The 24609-nt window shown below is 34.9% G+C and overlaps 1 pseudogene; it reads right to left on the reverse strand.

The window, feature by feature from the left end:
- Window positions 1-1150: 1150 nt before the first annotated feature.
- On the reverse strand, window positions 1151-20495 carry LOC132181673 (uncharacterized; annotated as a pseudogene).
- Between the last annotated feature and the right edge of the window lie 4114 nt (window positions 20496-24609).

Raw genomic sequence — 24609 nt, forward strand, 5'->3', positions numbered from 1 at the left:
CGAAACTGTTCCAAGTCCAAGAGAAAGAGATCAATCAGTGCATGCAGAGTTGAAAAAATAACCCCTTTCACGAGAAGGATACTTTAGTAAATGTGTATTGGTTGGGGGCAGTTATAGTTATAGAGACAACAAATTAAAACAAGCCGATAATGCTGGGTCGGAAAGTAATAGAATTTGGTTTTTTTTTTTTGTTTCCTTGGAATTAATTTCTCACTTACTGACTCGGATAAATAGAAAAAAAGAAAGAAAAAAGAAGAAGAAAAAAACTGACTCGGGATAAGGAGTTCCATTTCCTAAACTGCCCTTCACATGTCAACTACCCAATGAAGTGGAACAAACGTAAACGGTCTTTGGGGCCGATATTAAGTTTGAATAGTCAAACTCATTATTATTATTGTTAGAAAAAAAATGTAAAATCAATTGTTGCGACCTTAATTGAATATGACGTGGCACATCAACGGTATCGGTTAAGATTTTGAACAGAAGTTGATAGTAGAGACTTATTTATTATTTTAGCATACAATGTACGTGTGTTCTAAGAAAATTTTTATATCACTGGGAGGTTATGCCAAATCAGTGTAATCACATGGACTAATTTTTCATTTTTTTTCCTTATTAATTATTTACATGCTTAAAAAAAAACCTCATTATTAACATTTTTGCTCAAAAGAATTTTGAAATCATTATCAAATGAGAAACAATCAAATTGTTGTTCATCTTAGCCTTTGCACTTGGAAGTACATCATTAATAAGTGTACACACTCTAGTTTAATCATGAGAGGTTGTGTGTCAAGAGACCTGAGCCCATCAGTTGAATATTATAAGGGCAAGAAATCAATCTTTAAAAATAACTCTTTTACGTAATTATATAGCATTGTGAGATTTTTCATACCGTACTACAAAAAAAAAAAAAATAGTCATGAGGTTTTTCGGGTCATTACTCATGAGAGGTTGTGTGTCAAGAGACCTGGTCCCATCAGTTGAATATTATAGGGGCAAGAAATCAATCTACGCTTTTACGTAATTCTATAACATTGTGAGATTCTTCGTACCGTACTAAAAAAAAAAAAAGTCATGAGGTTTTTCGAGTCATTACTTTCCATTAAAAAAAACATAAAAATAGAGATTAATTATCTTTGGTGGCCTCACCTTTTGATCAAATAGATCCACAAATTATTCATCATAATTCAAGAAAATGGAAACTAGCTTGAATTCACCACACTGCAGTTTTTCCTAATCTCTCCCTGACCAGTTCCTGTAAGAACTTGAATGGCTCCCATCCTCCTTATTGATTTAGCAAACTCCTTGAAGAAAATCCTGGAGACAAGCAACTTTTTCACTTCCTCGAGAGATTTCTTGTCTGTTAGAAGCGCAGCATCTGATGTAAAAAGACCTTCGTTTTCCAACAGGATTTTGTAGTAATGAGTGTCGAAAGACAGAGAGCTTCCAGGGTCCATTCCAATGGTGGTCGTGTTGTCCGACAGGTTTTTGCATTTGGTTTTCAAGTAAGCTGCATAACTTGGGTTTAGAGAAGGGTCCTCACCATAACCTTTTCCCGTAAAATTGTATAGTCTGGGGGCGAACGAAGGGCAATGTGACTCGCCAATAGTGTGTGCACCTGACAATACACAATTTTTGTTGAGTGACTGACGTAGTTGAAATAAATGTTGACACGTGTCACAAGTTGTAAAAGAGTTGTACGTAGGTGTAATATTACTTTTAATCTTATAACTAGTAAAACATGAGTAGTTCTAAATACTCAATTCCCATCTCACTAGGTTGATGTGGCAGCGCTCATCAGGTATTTATTTATTTCATTTTTTAATTAATAGAGGTTGATTTAAGAGTTGATGAGCATTGTCACATTAATCAAGTGAAATAAAAATGTCATTAGAGTTAAGTATGTAGTATTAGTCTTAATAATTAACAATGATGATATATGACAACAAGAACACTTGGGTGCTTGATTTAGCTTTTGTGGTTGCCTTCCACAACTTGATATAATTAATAAGCTTAATTAATTTGAATTTTGACAAGGTCAAAACCATGGGATCACGATCATCACCGTTTCACTTGAAATGAAGATGAACTATTTCATGATAAACATTTTATTTTCTTGCATCGAACAATGTATGTATATAGTATCAAGTTATTTAAAAAATTTAAATGACATGAAAATATATTCAACATTGGACCACGTATACACCATTAATTAGACCTATCATTAATGGCCTATTCCAAAACGATCAGGTTTTCAGTCCAAAATTAGGATCCTCTATTTGATTTTTTTGTTAATAACTCCACAATATAATTCTTAAAACCACAGTTATTACTTTAAATTAACTATATATATATATCACCTTAATATTTACCACCCTTAGAATATTCCTAATTTTCTTTATTAATTCAATTATTACGTACATCTCACTTAATTGTGTGTTAAGATCAAGTTAAAACTCTAACATATTAATTTATTTAAAAACAATAGTACGTTAATTATGGTTCTAAAAATTTCATGGCTGTCTTAAAAAAAAAAAAATAGAGAATCTTATATATATTCTATGTTTGTCATTTACTTTTTTACTTTCTTCACCTGATAAAACAACAAGATCATGAACGTTGAGGCCTTTGCTAGCGAATCTTTGTTTGAGTTGAGTAAAATTGAAGGTTGGCGGAGGAATATTGGTAAGGACTTCAAATGCACGTGATATGGTTCCGTCTCTTCTTCCAAGTTGCACTTTCCACAATGGTCTCTTATACTGCAGCATCATTCCATAATTAAACACATTAATTATTAAGCTTAAGAAAAGGAAGATCCATTAATACCAAGCTAATTAGTAAATCTATTAATTGATGAGTAAAATATATATATATTTTCCGAAACTTACTTGGAATGAAACTGAGTCTCTAGCAGCTAAGGCCACGATATCAGCACAAGAGACGACTCCAGGGCATGCCTTTTCTACTGCGATTTTGATGTCTTCTATAATGGCGAACCCATCCAGGGTTAGGTTTGGAACTGCATCCTTTTCAGCTGTATTATTTGCGGTGGAGTCCAGCAATACCGAGGCATCACAACCCTAAGATATAATTCACAAGAAATACTTTAAAAATATTTTTGAAGGTCAAATAGATCTATGCCCAAGCTAGAACATTTATTTCATGTACCTTATTGAAATGATTGAAATATATATATATAAATTTTTTTAGCATTTTGCAATGCAATATTTGTAGCACAACTACTTCATGGATGGAAAGACAAGCATGAACTATAAAGAAAAGATTAATTACGTACCCTAACAAAACAATCATGAAAGTGCAGCCTGAGTAAAGGTGCAGCCAAGGTTAAATCATGTGCAACATGTTTCCAAGTGACCTCTCTCACAATGTCAAGAACCTGAGGACAAGTATCCTCATAATACTTCTGCCTCAACTTCCCTCCATGGCAAACTCCCAAAAGCCCTAAAAGTACCACTATGGAGATCAACAAGGAACTCAGTTTAGAATTCATCTCTCTCTCTCTCTGGTCACAGCACAGATTTGATACTTCTATATATATATAGAGAGGGGGGGTGGGGAGCGGGGGTGGGGGGAGCTGATTATCTTATTTCCATATAAAGTTCTAAACAGCAGGAATAATTCTCTGGTCACCGCAGGATTTCTAAAATATGTGTTTCCTAGACGTGCATCTCAAAATAACGAATTAATTAAGAACTATTGCAGGCAACATTCATTTCGTGTTCTATAGTTTTTTTTTTTAATTATTTATTTTTTGCTGAATGAATGAGTTAAAAAAAGATAGCAAATCCTATGTATGGAGAACAGAAATTCCATTTGTTCTTTCTTGCATTTCAGGTGATCAATGACGATGCACATGGTGGAGCCAGCTAGCATATATAGCTACAGCCATCACTAGATGTTTGCACCACCACCCCAATCATTCCAGCAAATAATGTTGAAATATTCATCATAAAAAATATATATATTATTGAAGTAGACTGGAAAGAAAATTAGAGTTTAGAGAATTATACGTGACCAACAAGTATTGAAAAGTAGTCAGTTCATATATAATTGGTCCTTAGAATATTAGACAAAGCTTATTTGTTTAAAAAACAATATTAAAAAAAGGGTAAATATATTATAAGTCTCTGAATCAACCCGTCAAAACTAAAATCTCCTTAAGTTATTTTTATTTTCGAAAATTTACTCCCTGGGGTCATGAATAGAAATGCCAATAAAATTTCTACAGTCAAAATTTTCTAACCGCCATTAGTCCCAATCAAAACGCATCATTTTGCCACGTCAACATATTAATTTTTTTTATTAATTTAATTTAACAATTAAATCTAAAATAAAAAAATTAAACCCAGAACGCAAACCGAGAGGGAGAAGGGTTTTCCGGTGACGTCGAGGTTGAATTCTCCGACGCCGGAGTTTACTGCGTGTTGCAGGCACGACCAGACGCTGTATTCTTCGTCTGTAAGGCTCTGTTGGAAAGACCAACGGAGGGAAAGGCTCTGCAACTTCACCCTGTGCGAGCAGCGGTGGAGCAACAGAGGGAATTTTCCTTCTGATTTTTTATCAAGTCAAGTACGTTTTCTTTTTCTATTTAGTTTCTTTAGCCAAATTGCAATTTTTCTCTGAGTAGGAGAAGTTGACCCATTTTATACTAATATATAAAAAGGAAAAGGGAAAAAAAGAAAAAAGAAAAAAAGAGAGAGGCTGCTGCTGAAGAAATTTATAGGCCTAACTCGTCTCATAAAACCGGTTCTATAAGAGAAGGTTGCCAATTCCTTATAAACATACTCAAGATCTTGTCCACGGGCAACGTGGGATCATTCCTCAACACCCTCCTTCACGTACAGGCTAGTATTTTTTCTGGTCCTTGCCACAAGGTAAGTAGTGTGGGCCTCATTCGTTCTGTGGTAGGCTTTTGATACCATAAAGAAATTTCATGGGTCTAAGTGTCTAACTCATATCATAAAACCGGTTCAATAAGAGAAAGTTACTCATTCCTTATAAACATGCCAAAGATTTTGTCCACAAGTAATGTGGGATTATTCCTCAACATCCTCCCTCACGTGTAGACCAGTATTTGTTATGGTCCTTGTCACGGGGTAAGTAGTGTGCGCTTCATTCGTCTTGTGGTAGGCTCTTGATACTATGAAAAAATTCGTAGACCTAACTCATCTCATAAAACCGATTCAATAAGAGAGGGTTGCCCATTCCTTATAAACATGCCTAATATCTTGTCCACAGGCAATGTGAGACTATTTCATAACACCCTCCCTCACGTGTAGGCCGGTATTTTTCTTAGTCCTTGTCACGGGGTAAGTAGTGTGGGCCCCCATTCGTCTTGTGATAGGCTTTGATACCATGAATAAATTTCATGGGCATAACTCATCTCATAAAACCGGTTCAATAAGAGAAGGTTGCTCATTCCTTATAAACATGCCCAAGATCTTGTCCACAAGTAATGTGAGATTATTCCTCAACAGCTGCTTGCTGCTGCTCTCTAGTACAGTGCACGGGTTTTTCAATTTCATGTAGACAAAAATGGACTAATTTGTTTGCTCAAAATAAGTTAATGTTTTCGTAGAATTTGAATCGTGGAAGAAACTCAAATTGTACATGAGCAAAACAAGGAGATTGCTTTTTGTTTCTCCTCCACAAAATCCTCACACTCAACTATATGTGAATCAAAGAAGCAATGGTAGAGAGCTTTTAAGGGAGAGAGGAATTCCCAAAATTGAAATCCCCAAATCTCTCCCTCCATCTCCATCTTCCCTCTCCTCCGACCCACGGGCCACTACCACCCACAGCCGGGCACGAGCAGCAACGCCGACCACTCCATCTTCGGCGACGAGCATCACATGATTTCAGCCACCCCCTTCAATTTATTTTTTTATTTATCCTAATTTTTTTTTTTTTAGGGAAAAATATAATTTAGCCTCTCATACTACCATCCATTTCCATTTTAGCCCCTAATGTTCAAAAAGTGATAAAGTAGCCCCCCAAACTACCAAATAGTTATAATTTGGCCACTCTGTTAGTCATTACCGTCAAATAGGATGAAAAATTCAAAACTTTTTCATTTTAGCAAGGTTAAGTTACTAAAATACCCATTTGAAAAAAAAAATCAATTTAAAAAATACCCCCAAAACGACGTCGTTTTGAGGGGGGAAAAAAAACAACAACAACGGTTTAGGGGTGGCCGCCGAGCCACCCCCAGGCTTGTGGGGGTGGCTGGGCGGCCACCACCAGACCTGTGGGTGTGGTTGAGCGGCCACCCCACAAGCCTGGAGTGGCCTCCCAGCCACCCCCATGGCCTATGGGGGTGGCCGCTGGAGTGGGTTTCCGGCAGCGGCGAGTCTAGTCGTGCGTTGGTCTCCGACGGTCTGGTTTGGAGACTCGGCAATGTGGCTAGGATCTCCCGCTGGTTTGGCGAACAGCAGTTGAATGGATTGGAGGGTTTGGCGTGCGACCGGCGATCTGTAGGGGTGTATGGCTAGCGATTTGCAGTGAAACGCGACCGGCAATCTGGTTTGGTCGTTTTGGTCTCCGGCTGTGTGGGCCACGGGATCGGCGGTGACAAATCGGAGGTGCTGGTCGCTCAGAGCTCCGACGGTCGTGCTGAGATTGCTCCGGCAGTACAATCTGCGTGCTTGAGGTTCCGGCTGTCCTAAGATCGACGAACCAGAGATCTGCGGGTCTATGATGGTTGTGCTTGGAGGTTCGGCAAACGGCGGTGCTGGGGCAAGCCACCCCTAAATCACTGTTCATTTTTTTAATTTTTAATTTTTTTTTCAAAACGACGTCGTTTTTGGGAAGCATTTTTTAAATTGATTTTTTTTTTTTTCAAAAGGGAATTTTACTAACTTAACCTAAAAAAACGACGTCGTTTTGTATTTTTCATCCAATTTGATGGTGTTGATTAAGGAAGTGGTCAAATTGCAACTTTTTAGTAGTTTGTGGGCTACTTTATCACTTTTTAAACATTAAAAGGCTGAAATGAAAATGGTTAATAGTTTGGGGGGCTAAATTATATTTTTCCCTTTTTTTTATTTGTACCTTGGGGTGGTTGCCACCCCCAAGAGCTAATTCTGCCTCCTCTCTCTCTATAACTCTTTCTTTCGATGTGGGATGTTATGCAATACGGGAATCGAAGGTTTCAGAATGTTTGTATACATTTTGGAGAGAATAAGTATTAATAATAAGTAATAACGATAAATACGGTAGAAAGAAATGGGAACAGGGAGATTGAGATGAGAAGTAGCATGGAAGGAAGTGAGACGCGGTGTTAGGAATCAGAAGGAAGAGAGGAGTTCGAGTTTTTAAAGGGTTTTTTTGCAGATTTAACCGTTGTTTTAGGATTTGGCTGCAACACGCAGTAAACTCCTTCAACCTCGACGTCAGCGGAAAACCCTTCTCTCTCTCGGTTTGCATTCTGGGTTTAATTTATTATTATTATTATTATAGATTTAATATGCTGAAGTGGCAAAACAGTGTGTCTTGATTGGGACTAACGGCAATTATAAAATTTTGACGGTACAGATTTTATTAGCATTTCGATTGACTCAGGGAGTAAATTTTCGAAAAAAAAAAAAATTAAAGAGATTTTAGTTTTAGCGAGTTGACTCAGAGACTTATAATATATTTACCCTAAAAAAAAACTACGTAAATTGTACGTCTTAATTTGTTGCATGTCTACTGATGCCCAACCCATGATTCCTGTTGGCTGTGATATTAGCCTATCATATTCCATAGGTATTAATTAATGAGGACGTGAACGATGGAGGATTTAAAAAAACACGAAACATTATTACTTAGGCACTTATAAAATGCATACAAATGCGTTGAATGGCCTTAATTTGTTTAATGTTTGTTTCCTCTTGGTGTAGTAAAAACTTATTAACAAACAGGGATTTGATTATTTATTATTCTTTATTAATCTCACATGTGGTATGTATATAGATACAGCTCACTTGCGCATTGTCCAGATCCCTGGTAACAAAAAAAATAAGAGAAAAATATATATCGTAGAGGTTTTTAGGATTTAACCATCTGTCGATCGAGTCATTTCTTAGGATTCCTTTAATTGTACACCTGGCGTCATGATTTTTTTTAATGAAAATTGTGACATACATGTAAGACCACATCAAACCTAATAAAAAAGCCCTATGTATGTATATAAAAGTGATACCTCGATCAACTTGACACATATGACAAAAAACACCAATAAAAAAAATTAAAAAAATAAATAAAGAATAAAAAAAAGAACCTGCCTCAATATTTGCCTGAAACTCTGTATCCTGCCTGCATGCATGTTACATAGTGTATATATATATATATATATATATATATAAGTTAAAGTATATATAAAATAAGTGTGTAATGAAACCTACATCATATGTGATCTCCAATTAGTCCCCACGTACATATATATGACGTTTGAAAGTTTTTTTTTTTTTTTTTTGACATATCCGCATAAGAAGGAAAGAAAGGAAAAGAGAGAGATTCAATCTAAAGACCTTTGCTTCATGAGGTATAGTCTTCAACCAATTAAACTACCTCTTGAGAATATGACGTTTGAAAGTTAGATAAATTAGATTTACCTCTTCAAATTACAACCATATTTGCCGTGCCTTAATAATAATCTATTCTCTTTATTCCAAAGGGGTTGCAATATTCTCTTTCGCACAAAAAATTTACAAAACTACACTCCACATAAGATAAAGAATTTCCAAAAAAAAAAGAAAAAAATGGGACAAATATTATAGGGAAAAAAGGAAAAAGAATTCAAAAAATGAAAGAAAAAACATAAACAAAAAAATTTGAAGAAAACAAAAGTTAAAAATGTTGCAACCCACATAAAGACCAACAACTAGGAATAGGATGGAATTATATGGATCATCATTAATCGGATTATATGTGTTTGACCTATCTCACTTTATAAATTAATTATTAGATTTGTGGACTTATATTTACATAGGATAAGATAACATGACACTTGCCAAAAGGGTGATAATTTGGGAGGATAGAACTTATTTTCTTTAAAACATTTCCATATATATATATATATATATATATATATATATATTAAAGTCTAATAATATGTTATAGGGAGATTAAGGATTCAAAGGAAATTAAGAGGTTTCCCAACTATTATCACGCATTATGAGGTTTCTGAAATAATAATAGGTGCATGCAAAAGCCACATATACGTAACCGTGGCTGCCCTTACAGTGACAACATGGCATGCTTATTCATCATCATAACTCAAAAAAAAAAAAAAAAAAAAACGCTCAATATTTAAGAATTCACCACATTACACTTCTTCCTGATCTCTCCAAAACTTCCCGTGAGCAGATCAACGGCTCCCATCCTCTTCATCGACTGGCCAAACTCTGTGAAGAAATCATCAGAATCAAGCAGCTGATCAACGATGTTGGCAGCACCTTCGTTGGTTAAAAGCGCTGCATCAGATTGGAAAAGGCCTTGATTTTGCTTCAGATTTTTGAAATAATTGTTGTCGAAGGACAGGGGGCTTCCTGGGTCCATTGGAACAGTTGTTGTGTTGTCTGAGAGGCTCTGGCATTTGGTTTTCAAGAAGGAGGCATAGTTTGAGTTTAGAGAAGGATCTTCATCTCCTTTTCCCGTGAAATTGTATAGCCTGTTGCTGAAGAATTGGCAATGCCCAACACCAATTGTATGTCCACCTGCCCAAAACAGAGCTATTAATCTTAATCTTATGGGAACCATAAAATTACACAGCACCCCAACTTAAGTGTATGAAATGCAAATACCCACCAAAGATCTTCAAAATAAGACTAAAAGTTGGGCTTCCTTGGGCCAATACCCGTCTAGTTGAATAAGGGTCTATGACAATTAAGGACAAAAACTTCTTCAAACCGGTCCGGAGGAAATATCCTCAAACTCATTTAAAATAGTGCCAAGTGTCAATAAACATTTAAAAGCCACATTAAATTTAGTCTAAGTTAGTTAATTGTTATGACGTTAAGAATTTAATGTGGCTTTTAAATATTTATAAACTTGACATTTGGAATGGATTTGATGATTCCAGACTGGTTTGAATAAAATTTATGCTCCTATGGCAATTACTTACTCAAATTGCTAATAATTTAGGCAGGTAGTACAAAAAAGGTCATATGGGATTTATATGTCTGAGTAAGTGGCCAGGTAGCCCAAAGAATCCCATATGGACTCTTTTGAATTACTTGCCTAAATTGCTAACAATTCAGACAAACAATTATTATAGATCTCAATCCCGTCCAGTTGGGCCCAAATTTTTTTGAATAGTGTTGTTAAGTTGAGTTTGAGCTATACATAAAGCCTGAAACCATTCAGGTTTTGACCCAATTTGAAGTGATCGGGCAGCCCTTTGGATTTTGCATTTGGGCTCATATTGAAAAGAAATGAGGTTATATGACTCATCTTAGCCTGGTCCGTTTTGAATATCATTACAATCTTCTTATGTCGGCAGTCTAAATCCTAAAACTGCATCTTTGTTTGTCTCATGATAAACGTTGTCTTCACAAATCTTTCAAAAACTTATCATTTTTATGAAATCAAATGATGATGTTTTTTTTTTAAGAACTTTGTGAGCACAATGGCTTACACTTTTGTGAGTTTTTATTTTTATTTTTGTCTATGTTTCGTGATCTTATAGACTCATTACCTGATAAAACAACAAGATCATGAACAGTGAGGCTTTTGTTGGCAAAAGATTGTTCGAGGGTGGTGAAATTGAAGAACGGTGACGGGATGTTGGCCAGGGCCTCTGAAGCACGTGATATGGTTCCGTCCCTTCTACCCGTTACCACTTCCCATATTGATCTCTTGAACTGCAATCATCACGGATCACCCACAATCACTTCCAAGTTACATTAATTATAAATGAAATGATTACATTTTTAGAATAAATAGTAATTTAACATGATATTAAAATGATATTTGCAATGGCTTAATTACTTGGAAAGAAACAGAGTCTCTAGCAGCTAAAGCAACGATATCTGCACAAGAGACAACTCCAGGGCAGGTATTCTCTAGCTGGGTCTTAACCTCCTCAATCACATCGAATCCCGCCAGAGATAGGTTTGGAATTGCATCCTTCTCAGCAGTGTTATTTGGTGTAGAGTCCAGCAGTACAGAGGCATCACAACCCTGACACACACACACACACACACACACACATATATATATATATATATAAATAAGATATCCTGTAATTAAAGACATGGCCATGGGAATGCATGCATGGATGCATGTGTTAATTTCATTCAAGGTTTTGATAAAGAGATGTGAAAAATTAATATTGTACCCGAACGAAACAATCATGAAAATGCATCCTCAGAAACTTGGCAGGGAGAGTTGAATTGGTGGCCACGTGTTTCCAAATGATGTCCCTCACGATTTCCTCAGCAAGGGGACAAGTGTCCTTGTAGAAGTTTTCACACAAAGGCCCTCCATAGCAAACTCCTACAACTCCAAACACTGCTATAGAGATGAAGAAGGAACTCAAACTTTTATTCATCTCTCTCTTTCTCTCTCTCTTTGCTAATTACATTAATTGCATGTCCTTAAATATATACAGAGTTAGCTGTCTTCTTTCTCCCCCCCAGTAGAGTTCATCACAAGAAGGCCACTTGATAATGTCAGTTGATGATGAGACTTGAGAGAGAAAGAGAGAGAGTTTGACTAGTCTTACTAATTTTTTATACTTTCTTTCCTTGTGTTAGTTAAAAGTACTATTAGACATATGACTAAATTATTGAAGGGAAGAGGTCAAAAAAGTAGTTTGATTTCTTAAATTTAAGAAAAAAATCGTTAAATGTCGGCTGGTAGTGTTCTAACAGTAAAAGAAATGCTTTTTTCTTTCTTTTTTTTCTTATAAAAAATGATGGGAAACCAAAGTTAGAGGGGGGAATGATCCGAAATTCTTCCTTATTAAAGTTAAAAAACTGCTTGCTGGTAGCCGTTAGAACCACTTTTTCCTAAAAATGTTGAAATAAGTTTAAAAGAGCGTGAAAATGTCATTAAAAAACACAAATGTCGACAAATTAGTTGCATCTTCTAGCCATGCTTGACTAGCTCCCTTTTATAAATGTTTTTATCTCTTATGATGTGAGAGTTTGAATATTCAAATATTACCATTTTTTTTTTTTTTTTTTTTTCATTATATCTCTCCTTAATTATATGCATCATGCATACATGGGAGAGGACACAAATACGAATATGTCTCACTTTCATGATATTTTGTTCTACTTGTATGCTTCAAGTGTTTGATAATATCAAGTGGACAAGAATGATAATTTTTATTTATTTATTTATTTTTATTTTTTTAAGGGGAAGCTTTCATATTCATTTATTGAAAAAAAAAATCAAGGGCGGAACTAGAATATTGAGTTTTGGGGGGGTAAAATTTTTTTTTTTTTTTTTTTTTTAAAAAAAAAAATAAATAAATAAATTGGGTGACCACCCCTTGGCTTGTGGGGGCTGGGGACTCCCTAAGGTTAGAGGTGGTTCCGCCCCTGATCAGAGAGCATAAAGTTCTAATAAATCATAGCCAATGAGATTACAATGTCATAGAGACAAACATAAAAATCTTATAATTAAATCATATCTATGATTTCAACATCCGCTAACCTATATCTAAACTTCAGTTATAGAACATATCTGCTCCAGACAGACTCAATCTAATACATAAGTTGCTCATATTCTCAACTTTTATTTTCTAGGTCATAAGAGCAAAACCCTCACACCAAAACTAATCCTCCTCAACCCAAAGGTCAGGATAAAAACATTCACCCCAAAGATTGCTCATGAAAGCCAATCTAAGGAGAAGTCAAACCCTTATTCAAAAAAAAAAACAAAAACACAAAAAAAAAATCAACAAACAGCTTCAACAGCCAAGGCGATGGAAGCGAAGCGCGCGCACTAGCCGGCGCATAGTGGACGAGATGGAGTTATTTTGCTCCGATGGACAGTTGAGGAGCCGGAGAACACGTAAGCCGGCGCATAGCTAAGCGAAACCAATTAAAGAGACTAGATCTAAATTTGAAAAACTAGATCTTAATTATCATTCTTGTCTTTGCCTCTTCGGTTGGACAAGAATGATAATTAAACAGAGTAAATACTAAAAAAAATAATAATAAATAAATAAATAAGTTCTTGGTCAAATGACACTAATTAATTGCGCACTAATTAAATACAATAAGAAGCATACAACTTTAAAAATAAAACAAAATTAATAACCATGTGGACGAACTTTTCAAAGCTTTTCCATATTTTTCGTTTTTTTTTTTTTTTTTAATTTAATGTGAAGATATATTGCATGCGTGCGTACTACTCGAAACAACCTTTTGGATGGTATCAAATTGTCTCGTCCATTATGTCGCGGTCGCTAAAAGATTTAATTAGATATAGTCAACGGAATATTATGGAGTTGTTTGCCAAACCTCAAATTACGGTTCGGTGATTGGTCTTCCTACTATGCTGATCGACTGAGATGCTTTCTTGTTTTTCTATTATATAATAATAATAATAATAATAATAATAATTAAGACTCGTAAAAAAGTTTGTTAATTTTTTAATTTTTTTAATATTTGATATGATTAGAAACATTTGAGAATGGTGAGATGAAAGAGACAGAGCGAAATATAAACAAAAATGACAACGTCAATCAGTGACGGAGTCAGGATTTTGATTCAGAAGAGTCATTTTTTTTTTTTTTTTACAATAAAAAAAATTAAAGTTGAACAAAATTTGATTAAGATATTAAAGAATATAACTAATAAAATAAATAAATAATTTAACAAAATTTAATTATTGTTTAAAATATATAAATGTATCTTACAATTTATTTTGCCACACCTATCACATTAATTTAAAATTTGATTAGAGCTCAATATAATCATTATTTTTCTCCATAATGCCCGATAACTACAATTATATATTCCATATAATTAAAATATGTAACAAAAACTATATAAATTCATAATCAATTAATTTAAAAGAGTAATCTAAATATAAATGCTTATTAACGTAAAAGTTTGATTACATACCTCTCAGGCTCTCAAAAAAAAAAAAAAAAAAAAGAGTTAACAATTAATTTGAATTGTTGAAGGATTGAAGTAAGAAGAATTTATCTAATAAAAAATACAAAATCGCAAATTGTTGAATTGTTAAATGACTTCTTATTATCTAAAGAGTGACCTAACTTGGTAAACAATGTAAAATTTATGTAGTTTGAAATTTAAAACAAATAATAATTGAAAGAGGATAGGGTTGTGTGGAGTCCCAATAAATCTCAGGTTAAAATTATATCAAATAAAAAGAAAGAAAAAAAAATTAGAATTAAGCATCAACTTAGGTACATCATCAAAATGTAGGTCGTATTTGCATAAAGTTTGCATAATAGCATCAATGAAACAAACACCTGCACATCTAACGAAAAATATTGTATTAATTTATTATTATAATAATTTTTTATTATTATTATTGTCATAATTTTTTTTAATAGGTAAATCTATTCGCATTCCGTAAAATATTCATAGCATAAAGCTCTTAAAAACATAAGCAAAAATTATGTGGTTACAAAGTCGTAGATACATCGAAAAATCTAACAATCAAATTGTATTCATGACCTCCGATCTCACCCATGTACAAACTTCATTTATGGCATAGATCTGCTTATGACAGACTAAATTTAAGACATGGGTAGATCATATTCCTACAATAAATTTTTATTTAACTGGTCGTGAGAAATAAGCCCTTATACCGAAAATTATTCTTCCTCAACTCAAAGGTTAGAACAATATAAACAAACAAAAAACTACAAACAGCAACAGCAAGCTCACACAAAAGCACATAAGATTCACGCGATCCACGCTCTAGCACGTTCGACCCACAACCGTCGCGTGCCAACCGAAGGGAAACCGTCTATTGTCTACAGGACTTGTTGGCGCCGGAGAAGACGGTGTAATGACACGTATAGGAAGATGAGCACTATTTCTAGAGTCTAAACAAAATTTAAAACAAAAACCAAAAAAAAAAGGGAAGAGAGGAAGGATGATTTCCCCTTTTGGATGGCATCGAAAGAGGGCTAGGGTTTCTCCGGATAAAGTGAACATATACTGGATTGCATATTATTAATGTTTTTTAATAGCTATATTATTAATTAATTTAATTTTCGACCCTCCCAAAATTCGTACCAATTATACACATTTTAAGATTCCCTCTATGTAGTGTTTTTGGTTTTTTGTCCTACCCACGTGGGAGTACGTAATTATTATACAGTGAGTGAGATGGCGAGATATGCTCTGCATTCTCTGCACCATCTAAGCATTTCTGGTGAGATGGCTACGCTATGGGAGTGCTCTTAGAGGCGGGGGCGGAACTAGAATTTGTAGTGTGGGGGGACGAAAATCCTATAGGATCTGTAGGATTTGGGAAGATGGACCGACTTATATAAATATAAAATCACATAGATACATATGATCTCTTTATATGTGTTTGTGCGTGTTTATATAAAATAAAGCATATAAATCTTGCATTTAATCTCATGTAATGGCAAATATACAATAGTATAAACAACTAGCAAATTAATAGCTTAGGAAAAAAAAATACTAGCAAAATAGACTAAACACAATCTATATGGTTCAAGAAAAATGTATCTTTGAGTATGAAATTTTTTTCTTAACAATCATCCGAAGCCCCAAATAGCAACAATGCTAGAGCCAAACAATTTTGCAATTATAAATTATTAAACTATTTAACTTGTGATGTTAAAACAAATATTGTAAACTTAAATGACTCAAAATAACAATTCAAAAAACTGATTGCTGGTTAGAAACCACTCAAAAAACCAAAATCATTTAACTTTTTCTTTCATATATTCAACGAGAGTCCAAAACCAAATTAAGTTTTTGATTAGAAGTGAACTAGAATATAGAGGGAAACTAAATGAATCGGGTATTTTAGGTGTTTTTATGTTGAAAGAGGGGGCAAAATTAAAATAATAATAATAATAATGATAATAAATTAAAAAATTTAAAAGGGGACACAAATCATATTTATAAAATTGGTATATTTGAAGGACATTTATGAAAATTTGTAAAATTTTGGGGGTACATTCGTCCCCCCAACCCCAAGCCTGGGTCCGCCCCTGCTCAGAGGTAATGCAACTTTTATGACAAGTACGTGGCAGTCCTTATGCTACTTAATTATTATGTCAAATACTAAATAATTAACGAAATATGCTAGAATCTAATAAAAACCTCATATTTTGCCCATACAAGTTCATGAGGCTCTCTCTCTCCTCCACATGCAGTTTTTTTTTTAAACTTAAGAAAAAAGTTAGGCCAAAGTTGGGTTTAAGTTGTGCCTTTATCATTTTCCTTTGTCTTTTTCCCTCCACCAAAAATATGATGTGGCATCTTGCCACGTGGAATTTTATGGACAAAATGTGGAGTTTTTATTAGATTCTAGTATTTCTCATAATTAAATTTGAGAAATAATTCATGTTGATTTTTTTTTCTTCATATTTTTCTCATCTCATGATCTTACAAATTAACTATTAAATTTGTAAACTTTTGTGAACCTCACACAAATTCAATGGTCGACCCTACAAATCTAATAGTTGATTTATTGAATTTGTAGGAGAATATGAAAGAAATATGAACAAATTATTCTCATTAAATTTATATGTCAAGTTGTGTTGTTTATTGTGTTACGTGACAATCATATAAACTGTCCTGTAAGTTTGAAAGAAAATTATAGTTAATGTTATCTTACCTCAGGTGTTTCCATGTTATGCTTTATGAAAATTCATTTTAAATGGGATTGGTAATTAGTTTTTAGTTTTCTTGTTTTTTTTTTTTTTTTTTATATATATAATTTTTTTATTTAAGAGAGGGAAAGAATCACTAAGCCGAAATAGCTAGCCTAACACAAGATATGAGGTCAAATCAGTCATTTTGACAAATGATTGATCTTTCGATTATCGAGATAGATTGATCGATCGATCGACTAAGGCACCGATAAATCGATTATTTGTGTGGAAAACCCATTTTGTCTCCAAATCCAATCTATTCTAACCTAACCAAAGGCCTAAACAAGAATCTAAACACATATCTCTAAGGGAAAAAAAACAATATCCAAAATCATCTATGCATGTTAAACCGATCCAAAACCCGATTCAAAACCCAAACAATCAAGGATTTTAACTCAATTGTAAAAACATGCTTCCAAACATGCAAACAGAACCTCATCTTACTCTAATCATCATCAAATAGCTCATGATAGCAACAAAACTATCATCCAACTAAGGGAATCATCAAAGAAATCGAGAAACTAACCTCAAAAATGATATATGCTAAACTTAAAGCAAATCTAAGGTGTAAACAGTAAAACAATAACAAAGTAAGTATAAACGAGCTAAGAACAACAACTAAGCAAGATTGAGCAGAAGGGATTACCTCCTCTGGAGTGAAAAACTCAAGATCCTCCTTATCTATCTTCTTTCTTTCACTCTAAAGTTTCTGGAGGCTGAGAAATGAGTCTAAATGATCGAGAACCTTCATTTTAAACAAATCCATGCACGTCCAAAAGAGTAGAAATGTCAAAATTTCAAATCTGTAACTACACATCGATCACTCGACTTCCCAAAATCGATCTATCGATGCTAGGGTTTCATCGCTCAATCAATACGACTTAATTGATCGTTCGATGCTCAAGGAAAATTAAAATATCCAACTTTCCAATATTCCAATCCAACTCTACAGTTCTAGGGAGATTAAAGTATACTTAATCTTATTTAGTTTGGGGTGTTACAAGGCTAGTCATTTTCAGGCCTAAAATCCATTGCATGTTTTCTCCTCATGGAATTCCTTAAGTCTTCACTTACTATGATATATATATATACTTAATTCACTATCTTATTTCATTATCTGCAATTTTCTATTTTAATTCTTTTAGATTTCATTTTTCTGTGTTACAGTCGTAGACTCACATTTTCATCTGTAAAAATTTTGTTTTACAAAAATTGAACACGTACGTTGATGCAAAGGATGAGCAACCGGAGTAATCGATATATATATGCGAGAGCTTTGAGGATGTTTCAATTGTACAGTTTTGACTTGGATAAAGGTATATATATCATGTTGTGTAATTAATGTGACTCAGGCTAGGGGCGGAACCAGGATTTTGAGTGTGGGGAGACGAATTTTTTTTTTTTTTTCTAATTAAAATGGTATGCCGGAGAGACTAATTGTGAAGTTATATACAGAGTGACCATTAGTAGCACCTACCAAATACATAAATACATATGGTAAGATATAATTTCATAGTAAATCACAAGACATTTTTGTTAAAATTTTATTATAGTTCTTATTACCACTAACAAGTGAAAGAATGCCAAATAAATTAATGAATCCAAACCCATCAAATATTTAAGTTAATTAACAACAATGAAAACTAAAAACAACACTTGTATAATCTTTCTACATCAAAATACAGTAAATACTTATTCAAAATCTTAATCTTATGCATTTCAAAAACACAAAAACAAAAATTATTAGCAATATAAACTAAGCACAATCTATAGGATTTAAGAAAAATGGTACGTTCGAGTGTGAATTATTTCTCCTAACAAAATATATTGAAGCTCCCAACAACAATACTATCAATACTGCTCCAAAACAATGCTGCAAATCTGCTCCCAACAACAATACTGCTACAAAACAATGCTGCAAATTTGCTCCCAACTACAATACTGCTCCAAAACAATGTTGCAAATCTACTCCCAACAACAATACTGCTCCAAAACAATGCTGCAAATTTGCAATAATAAAGATAAGTCAAATGTTAATTTTAATTTGAATTATGATCAAATCTCAAATTAGATTAATATTTAGGAACTAAGCCACACGTGATACTATGATACAGCCTACACCCACAAAGCTAATATTTAATTTTTTTTTTCTAATTCACCAAACCACTAACACACCCACTGACCCACTTGGCCACTAAGTTCTATCTCACGCAGTCCACATAGGAAGTAAGCTAGTAGCAAGGAATCTCTGCATTATGCAAGATTGCAACTTGCAATTTGCAAGTGTGCCTTTTATAATGCAATGCAACTAAGCTACAAAACAAAGGATTGAAAGAACCTTCAAGACTTCCTTCAAGATATGAGATCAATTGGCAGTTACGGGTTTTTTTTTTTTTTTGTGTGAACAATTGGTAGTTGGGGTTCAATGTGATAGATGATAATTTGTAGAAGCACCATGTAAACGAGTGGCTGTAAATGAGACATATCATCGACATAAAGCCGAATAAGAATAGTAGGAGCATTAGCTTTTGAAAGGAATAGCGCACAGAATCAAAAGGGTTTTGTCTCCATGGAGACAAAACGCTTTTGGACAACAATGGATCAGCTGAATTTGGCAAACAAAGCTCGTGGAGCTAAGGCAAGCGAAGACTGGAGGAGCTAGCTAGCAGCTTCTGGTGGTGCGTGCATGCAGGCTACGCATGAGGGATTGGAAAAAATCCGTTCCATATCGGTCGTGGCAGTGCATATCAAATCTCGTACAACTGTTTTGTATACTACTGTTTGAGTAAGAAGAACACCAAGAAGAATAGGATGCCACAAAGAAAAAAAGAATAAGAAATATAAAAAAAGAAAATAACTTTTTTTTATTTCTGTCTATATTAAATATCATATCATAATAATATTTTAGCAAAAAGCAAGACTGCAAGTTTTCCTTGTCAATGGGAACTTTTAACATTGGCATATAAAAACTTATCCAAATATCAGAAACACAAATAGATACGTACCATCTGAAGTACTGTTAAAACTCCTGTCAGACTGATCACCTAAAGAGCTTGGATCGATTAGACAGCTAATTTGCACCAACAGATAGAAGCAGAGATGAACATAATTAAGTTTTTTTTTTTTTTTTTTTTCTGAAAGAGATCAAGATATATATATACTTATATGAGTGATATATATAAAGTGGTGATGATCACGGGTATCCCACTGCCATGCAAGTTTCCCAAAAGAGCCCATCCTCCATTTCATCCTTAATAATTTCTTTTTGTTTGGATGGATCATCCTTATTAATTTCACCCATATTTGTTTCCTCTTCCCCTTCCCTCTCCTCTCTTGACAAAAATCCTAAGGTTACATGATCTGCTAAGCAGCAACTCGCACTCGGCCGCCCGCCGTGATCATCCCCATCACCACCACCACTGGAAGCACCAGAATCTTGCTCATCACAATCAAGAGCCTCATCAAAACCAGGCGTATGATGATGATCACACGCGTCATCACAGCTGCACGATTCAGCATCCTGGTCATCAGCTGCAGCAGCATCATCTGCATCTGCATGTAATTTATGATCAGGGCCAGCAGCGTCGTCGACGGTTTCAGAATCCGCAATGTCCTCGAACAAAAGACAAGGAGACACGTCCATTATTAATTTCTTCTCCCCGCAGTGGATCGATCGAAGATGTTTAATTAATTAGGTGAACTTTGGTAGCTCTCTTAAATCTGTTTAATTATATGGTTGTAAATTTAACTTAAAGTTACTATTTGTGAAGTTGACAAGACTATACCCATTCATCTCACCTTTCTAGTCAAAATGAGGTGGTAGGTTCTTGCTTGATATTCCAATTTGATAGTGGGTTTCATGTCATCCATCCACTCCCTCCCTCCCTTTCATGTCTTTGTCTTGTCTTGGTCTACTTTGAACACCACGTCTATATACAGTCGCTAAAACAAGAAAAACGCATGTCACCTTAATCCACATATATGGTGGGAAATGGGAATGATTTTTCAGAAAATCAATTACATTGAATAGATGATCAGTGGGAGCGATTCCAAATATGGAAACACGCTGGCAGATCGAGTGGCAAATGAGATAAACCAACAAGTTTGGGGTTTGCCGACGCGCGCGTCATGCACATTGTATTCAGAGACCAAAGTGATGCGATCAGTATCGTAAGCACCATGCAATGCCCACTTGCACCCTCGACAAGCTCCAATAATGCTCTGTGATTCTGTGATCCTTTCGGATCAATAAGCTTTTACTTTTCTTTACTACTTTAAATTAAAGTAAAATAAGCTAATGAAGACGAGACGATTGAGAAAGGTTGCAATACCTCTAATACATCTGCCATATCAGCCAAAAACTTAACTCTCTATATCTCTCACCATTGCGTCAATGCTACTAATCTCTCACCATGCACCACCATTATTAGGGTTGCTGGCCACCCGTTTCCCTACTTAAGAGGTGGTTTAGCCATCTTCAACTGGTCTTTATAGGTAGTCAAACCAATGGTCTTGGGGCTAATCTACTTTCTTAGGCAGAGACGGATTTAGGGGGGGACCCGCAGTGGCATGGTCCCCCCCAAATTACAAGAAAAAAAAAATTTAAGTAAAAAAATAATAATTTAAGGTATTTTTTACCAATTGGTCCCTCCTCAAAATTTTTTTAGCCCTAAGTCTCCCCAAATTTAAAGCTGACTCCGTCCTTACTCTCAGGATGGTCGAACTACCCATATGGCCAAAAAGGGTGTTTTTTATCACCTCAAAGACCAATTGATAGTGACCTAACCAATTCCTTTGGATAGTTGAATCATTCTATCTGCTACCCCTCAAGTAGTTACAAGAGTGGCCAACTACCCTCAATAGTCGTGGTAGTGGGAGACTAATAGTGGCAGTGCAATAGTGAGGCTAGCGGCAAATAGAAAGAGAAAGTTTTAAGTTTTTGACGAACATGATAGAATTTAGACCGTTTATTTAAAATGCACTGCCCAAATTAAATGTATTGCACCTTAATCTCAATCCCTTGATTCTTGAAGACCAATAATTTATAAAAATAAAAAATAAAATAAAGCCTTTATCTAGTTTCAGCTAAGAGGTGAAATGGTACTGTACGTTATCAATGTGCTGGTGCAAATCAAATGATTGTATAAGACAGTTTTGGCTGATTTGTCTGAAAAGAGAAAACCATGGCCAGTGTGTTCAAAAACAAGTTTCCTTTTTTTTGGTTGGTTGTGACGTAAAAGGTAAAAAATATTTTGAATACCTTGCGTTTGAAGTTATTTGTTAATGTTGCAAATTCAAGAAATGTTATCAAACGAACCCATCTTTTTCATTGCAATGATATCTTTGGTCCAGATCTAATCTGCTTCAAGCGTATGGAGCAGGCAAGGGCTAAGAGGTAGCTGTTGGTATGTTTCTTCCATTCATTGTAAAGGAAAAAGCAATAAGGATGATTATTGCACCTGTTTTGGATGCATTGTTTTTTAACGAGATGGAAAGAAGATGGTGAAGGGGGCGATAGAAGTCCCTTCTATTAAAGGTATATCTCACGACAGCATCTTGTGCTCCTCAAGACAGCATAGCTGACTCTCAAGCTCACCCTCATTCCTTGATTTATGGTTCCTGGTTTCCTGCTGCAGTGTGTGCTCCTGGTTTTCTGCATCACATGGCTACATCTCTTGGCTGCATGCACCACATGGCTGCTACAGCTGCTTTTTCAGCCAAAGACTGAAGTCTCATCTTTTTCCTTTCTTCGTGTTCTACTTGTATTCTTTATCTGGCTTTTAGATATTCGAATATGGGCTTTCCTCTTTGTATGTTTTACTTTCATAACTCTCTGTAAAGCCTTGATTATAAATAAGATCACAATCCTCTGTTTTGGTAAGTTAACCAAACAGAGCTTCTCTCAAACTTTTACACCTTCGCCTTGGACATGGTGCAGGGAAGAGCACAATCCTTTTAGAAACTTCAAATGTTGCAAGGGTTTTGGCAATATCAAGGAAAAAAAAAAAAAAACCCTCTAGCGCTAATTACACTCTACTCACCTTAATTTCCCACCAGCGGTTCGAATTGGGTCCAAGTTGTCAACATATAGGTTAAAAAAGATGCATTTTACTGACATAAGGTCGCATCCTTCAAGTTTTTTAATCCTCAATTAGTAACATCCGTATATAAATCACTTGCCCTGAAATTTTAAAAGCCAAAACAATAAAATAACAAAACTTATTACAATGCGAGTACATTAAACTCATGAACTTCAAAGTAATGCGACTCTTCACATTCATTTTATATCGATTGACATAACGTGTTTTAAGTAATTTCTCATGTCAGCTATTTGAAAAAATAAAATTATAAACCACTCAAACACGCTACGTTAACTGGTGTGTGGTATGAATGTAAAGAGTAGCATTACTTTGAACTACAAGTAAATCTTGAGTAGATAAAGTGCAACTTTATAAACTATAGGTTAGCAACTCGAAATCATCCAAAACTTTCCATACTATGGACTAGCAACTCGAACTTGATTTAAAATACGGGTGGATAGAAAGTATAATTTTCACAAAGCTCTATCAAAAGAGCTATAGCTTGTTTCCAATACCCAACGGCTTGATTGAACCAAGCCTCTGCAATTTAAGAAACTCCCGAAATATTGTATAACAAAAGATTTTAAAGCAAGTATGCACTATTGTTTCCATGGCTCTAGAAATTATTAACAGTCAGTCAGTAGCTTGCTAGACTTATATAATGGATTTCTTGTATACCTTTATTCGAAATGAAAATGCAGCAAAGCACTTATTAGCTGTAATGTGCGCATAAAATTGGAGCAAGCAACAGATTTTGTAGCCAGGACTATGGCCACATCTGTGCCTGGAGCTAGAGTAGAGACAGTTGAAGCACTGGCGAGCAACCAACAAAATTTGAGGCCATAGATGACTGTCTCAGACAGACAAGAGAGTTCGATGTTGTGAACACATGCGTTGCTCTCTAAAGCAGATTTTACATGCCAACATGCCATTAAACCATTAATGAAATAAAGCATAAGGAAAGCAAACTGCAACGACATTCATCTAGGAATTTTTTCTTGCTTGTGCATCATTATTTCTCCAAGGATTGAGAGCTTCTCTCATTGCCTGAGCTTCTGGGGAATTCTCCCAAGCCCGCTTCTCTGACTCCAGAACAGTCACTTTGTCATCTGCAGAATAACAGAACAAGAGGAAAAAATTAATTGTTAGAACAAGAATCAATGGACTGAATGTGACAAATGTTCTTCACAAAAGGGTCATGGAAGGATTATATTGCTACAATAGCTAAATTCTCTGAAAAGGATGCAGTCGGACAGATGGAAAATTTTGCCAACTGGTAAAGATAAACCTTTGTCACGAGTATAAAACCAGCAGCCCATCATTCAAAATCAAACAAAAAATATGACAGTAAATGCCTTATCTAGTTTCTTTCACTACAGCCAGTGAGGCCATCTGAATTCAGTTCCAGAACTAATTCTAGGGGACCAAACTTCACAGGAAAGCTTCAGTGGAAATGATGCTTGCTTTCACTTTTACAATAGTAATGCATCGAGTTCTGATGATCATTCAAACCTTTAAGGCTTGACATTTTACAACCAAACACTACTCTCATAATAAATATTCAAAATCTGATTCTGAAACCTCAAAATCTTAATTAGTTAAACAGGAAATCTGCACCGTTGCCAACATGGTGTTGCACAAGAAGTGTGATCTGTTGGTTTATGCACACTGATCCAA

Source organism: Corylus avellana, chromosome ca1 (genome assembly GCF_901000735.1).
Source record: "Corylus avellana chromosome ca1, CavTom2PMs-1.0".
NCBI classification, from domain to species: Eukaryota; Viridiplantae; Streptophyta; class Magnoliopsida; order Fagales; family Betulaceae; genus Corylus; species Corylus avellana.